Source organism: Anopheles coustani, chromosome 2 (assembly GCF_943734705.1).
Source record: "Anopheles coustani chromosome 2, idAnoCousDA_361_x.2, whole genome shotgun sequence".
Lineage (NCBI taxonomy): Eukaryota > Metazoa > Arthropoda > Insecta > Diptera > Culicidae > Anopheles > Anopheles coustani.
In genome coordinates, this window is record NC_071289.1 from 50317707 (window position 1) to 50323406 (window position 5700).

The following is a 5700-nucleotide window of genomic DNA, read 5'->3' on the forward strand; positions in this document are numbered from 1 at the left end:
ACCGCATTTATGCAAATACTCGATAGCACCAGCGAGCTGACCGAAGTAGGCTTGTGCTTTCCTTTCCGGAAGGCACTTCTCTTTCTTTTTCTGTCATATTGCTGTAACTCTTTCGGATACCACTTGTTTAACACGTCTTGACCAGCCGGCTTTCTGTATGCGAGTGTGTCACTTTTGACCACCCCGTTTTTATTTCCTGTCTCGTGTCACTATGACAGGTAGCGTCTGTCACTATATGATAAGTAACGTCTGTCACGCTTGGCTCGACCAAGGTGTATATCTGACTAGTATCTTGCTCGTTTAAAGACAGGCGTGAAATAGTATCTGCATTGGCATTATCGGCGGCCTTTCTGAACCGAATTTTGTATGCAAAACCGAAAAATACGATAGACAACCCCAAGTATTTATACCAGTAAAAACACCAATGCCGACATATCCAGGAGAGATAAAACATATTGATATATTTGCATATAACGCAAACTTTTTATTTATCACGTCAATTGATAAATTTTCAAAGTACGTTAAAATACGACCGATAAAATCGAAATCAATCGCTGACATAAAGGAAGTATTACTAAAACTTTTATATGTCTGGGACTTGCCAGCCCAAATTGTTATAGACAACGAATGTACTTTTGTATCGATTGTAATCGAACAATCAATATTAAATCTAGGAGTCAAAATCTTCAAAACTCCAGTTAATCGTTCAGAAACCAATGGTCAAATAGAGAGATGTCATTCGACTATCAGAGAAATAGCGAGATGTACGAAAAAACGCAATCCAGAAATGAGTATCATAACATTAGTGCAACAAGCCGTTAATAAATATAATCATAGCATTCACTCATTTATAAAGGATACACCAAGAAATGTGTACGTAGGAGAACGATCAGATGATCCACAAGAAAGAGCAAAAGTAAGAGAAGCAACAAATGAAAGAATACTCGAAATATTCAAAAAGAATGAAGAAAAAATCAAAGATGAAAAATATACCATATTTTTGCAGGTGGCGTAAGAATGTCGGTCAAACAACATCATGTAGAGAACTACTCCCGATGCCCATAAGCCGCACGATTACGGAGCGTACGGTCTACAAATGACGAGTTCCGGGCTGGCGAATGCGAAACTCCCACAGAAGGTTTCCGACAGCCGCAGCTCATCCTCATCATCTACCTTCGACAAGCAGCAAGTAAATCCAAAATCTATCAACTTTACGGTATCGTTCGCATCCAACACGATGTTTTCAGGCTTTATATCACTCGATGCAAATACTCGATAGCACCAGCGAGCTGACCGAAGTAGGCTTGTGCTTTCCTTTCCGGAAGGCACTTCTCTTTGTTTTTCTGTCATATTGCTGTAACTCTTTCGGATACCACTTGTTTAACACGTCTTGACCAGCCGGCTTTCTGTATGCGAGTGTGTCACTTCTGACCACGCCGTTTTTATTTCCTGTCTCGTGTCACTATGACAGGTAGCGTCTGTCACTATATGATAAGTAACGTCTGTCACGCTTGGCTCGACCAAGGTGTATATCTGACTAGTATCTTGCTCGTTTAAAGACAGGCGTGAAATAGTATCTGCATTGGCATTATCGGCGGCCTTTCTGAACCGAATTTTGTATGCAAAACCGAAAAATACGATAGACAACCCCAAGTATTTATACCAGTAAAAACACCAATGCCGACATATCCAGGAGAGATAAAACATATTGATATATTTGCATATAACGCAAACTTTTTATTTATCACGTCAATTGATAAATTTTCAAAGTACGTTAAAATACGACCGATAAAATCGAAATCAATCGCTGACATAAAGGAAGTATTACTAAAACGCAATCCAGAAATGAGTATCATAACATTAGTGCAACAAGCCGTTAATAAATATAATCATAGCATTCACTCATTTATAAAGGATACACCAAGAAATGTGTACGTAGGAGAACGATCAGATGATCCACAAGAAAGAGCAAAAGTAAGAGATGCAACAAATGAAAGAATACTCGAAATATTCAAAAAGAATGAAGAAAAAATCAAAGATGAAAAATATAAAGAATATGAAGAAAACGAATATGTACATGAAAGGAAAAAAACAAATAATAAACGCGAAAGTCGTTTTAACATAATAAAAGTAAAGGAGAATCATCCAACTTATATAATCGATTCAAATAATCGAAAAATTCACAAAATGAATCTAAGGAAATAAGGAAGAAAATATGAAAACTTTAGATGAAATTCCAAATGGAATCTATACGGCATCAATTGAAAGTTTGATTAATATAAAAGCTAGAACGCTACAGGAAACCTTTACAAAGATTAGACCGTTTACAAACAGAGAAAAACGATGGGACACGATCGGAAAAGTTTGGAAATGGATCGCAGGAAATCCAGACGCCGACGACCTACACATTATCAACTCAACGATAAACTCCCTAATTGCTGAAAACAACAAACAAGTAGTTATCAACCAAGGTTTAAATGAACGACTCCAACAAATAACAGAAGTCGCCAACAAGGTTATCAACATTAAAAATCAACGATGCAATCACCTTCAACGGGTCGGTCTTCTCTTCAAATCGCTTCTTGATTTCGACGATAAAATCGTCAATCTTCATAATGTCCTCTGGCATTGCTTGAGCTGTCTTTCCTGTCAGCTTTGTTTCTAGCAGCTGGACCAACATTGGCTCATTATCCTTGGCTATCTTGATTCCTCCTGTTAATCCATGATACTCTTTTTCGAACCCAGGATCATTTTTCCGGTTTCATTTGTATCGCATAATCGCATCTACGCATGTGAGTAGCGTTGATGCGGTTTTCAACAAGAATGAAGATTTGTTTAAAAAGCTTCTTCACTTCGTCGCTTACCGTAACATTTTCCGGGAAGCTGTAGCCCTTCGATATGATCTTCAACTGTTCGTACATATCTTTTTTACGTAGCCCTACGATATGATCTTCAACTGTTCGTACATATTTTTGCAGGTGGCGTAAGAATGTCGGTCAAACAACATCATGTAGAGAACTACTCCCGATGCCCATAAGCCGCACGATTACGGAGCGTACGGTCTACAAATGACGAGTTCCGGGCTGGCGAATGCGAAACTCCCACAGAAGGTTTCCGACAGCCGCAGCTCATCCTCATCATCTACCTTCGACAAGCAGCAAGTAAATCCAAAATCTATCAACTTTACGGTATCGTTCGCATCCAACACGATGTTTTCAGGCTTTATATCACGATGAGCGAAACCGCATTTATGCAAATACTCGATAGCACCAGCGAGCTGACCGAAGTAGGCTTGTGCTTTCCTTTCCGGAAGGCACTTCTCTTTCTTTTTCTGTCATATTGCTGTAACTCTTTCGGATACCACTTGTTTAACACGTCTTGACCAGCCGGCTTTCTGTATGCGAGTGTGTCACTTCTGACCACGCCGTTTTTATTTCCTGTCTCGTGTCACTATGACAGGTAGCGTCTGTCACTATATGATAAGTAACGTCTGTCACGCTTGGCTCGACCAAGGTGTATATCTGACTAGTATCTTGCTCGTTTAAAGACAGGCGTGAAATAGTATCTGCATTGGCATTATCGGCGGCCTTTCTGAACCGAATTTTGTATGCAAAACCGAAAAATACGATAGACAACCCCAAGTATTTATACCAGTAAAAACACCAATGCCGACATATCCAGGAGAGATAAAACATATTGATATATTTGCATATAACGCAAACTTTTTATTTATCACGTCAATTGATAAATTTTCAAAGTACGTTAAAATACGACCGATAAAATCGAAATCAATCGCTGACATAAAGGAAGTATTACTAAAACTTTTATATGTCTGGGACTTGCCAGCCCAAATTGTTATAGACAACGAATGTACTTTTGTATCGAATGTAATCGAACAATCAATATTAAATCTAGGAGTCAAAATCTTCAAAACTCCAGTTAATCGTTCAGAAACCAATGGTCAAATAGAGAGATGTCATTCGACTATCAGAGAAATAGCGAGATGTACGAAAAAACGCAATCCAGAAATGAGTATCATAACATTAGTGCAACAAGCCGTTAATAAATATAATCATAGCATTCACTCATTTATAAAGGATACACCAAGAAATGTGTACGTAGGAGAACGATCAGATGATCCACAAGAAAGAGCAAAAGTAAGAGAAGCAACAAATGAAAGAATACTCGAAATATTCAAAAAGAATGAAGAAAAAATCAAAGATGAAAAATATACCATATTTTTGCAGGTGGCGTAAGAATGTCGGTCAAACAACATCATGTAGAGAACTACTCCCGATGCCCATAAGCCGCACGATTACGGAGCGTACGGTCTACAAATGACGAGTTCCGGACTGGCGAATGCGAAACTCCCACAGAAGGTTTCCGACAGCCGCAGCTCATCCTCATCATCTACCTTCGACAAGCAGCAAGTAAATCCAAAATCTATCAACTTTACGGTATCGTTCGCATCCAACACGATGTTTTCAGGCTTTATATCACGATGAGCGAAACCGCATTTATGCAAATACTCGATAGCACCAGCGAGCTGACCGAAGTAGGCTTGTGCTTTCCTTTCCGGAAGGCACTTCTCTTTCTTTTTCTGTCATATTGCTGTAACTCTTTCGGATACCACTTGTTTAACACGTCTTGACCAGCCGGCTTTCTGTATGCGAGTGTGTCACTTCTGACCACGCCGTTTTTATTTCCTGTCTCGTGTCACTATGACAGGTAGCGTCTGTCACTATATGATAAGTAACGTCTGTCACGCTTGGCTCGACCAAGGTGTATATCTGACTAGTATCTTGCTCGTTTAAAGACAGGCGTGAAATAGTATCTGCATTGGCATTATCGGCGGCCTTTCTGAACCGAATTTTGTATGCAAAACCGAAAAATACGATAGACAACCCCAAGTATTTATACCAGTAAAAACACCAATGCCGACATATCCAGGAGAGATAAAACATATTGATATATTTGCATATAACGCAAACTTTTTATTTATCACGTCAATTGATAAATTTTCAAAGTACGTTAAAATACGACCGATAAAATCGAAATCAATCGCTGACATAAAGGAAGTATTACTAAAACTTTTATATGTCTGGGACTTGCCAGCCCAAATTGTTATAGACAACGAATGTACTTTTGTATCGAATGTAATCGAACAATCAATATTAAATCTAGGAGTCAAAATCTTCAAAACTCCAGTTAATCGTTCAGAAACCAATGGTCAAATAGAGAGATGTCATTCGACTATCAGAGAAATAGCGAGATGTACGAAAAAACGCAATCCAGAAATGAGTATCATAACATTAGTGCAACAAGCCGTTAATAAATATAATCATAGCATTCACTCATTTATAAAGGATACACCAAGAAATGTGTACGTAGGAGAACGATCAGATGATCCACAAGAAAGAGCAAAAGTAAGAGAAGCAACAAATGAAAGAATACTCGAAATATTCAAAAAGAATGAAGAAAAAATCAAAGATGAAAAATATACCATATTTTTGCAGGTGGCGTAAGAATGTCGGTCAAACAACATCATGTAGAGAACTACTCCCGATGCCCATAAGCCGCACGATTACGGAGCGTACGGTCTACAAATGACGAGTTCCGGACTGGCGAATGCGAAACTCCCACAGAAGGTTTCCGACAGCCGCAGCTCATCCTCATCATCTACCTTCGACAAGCAGCAAG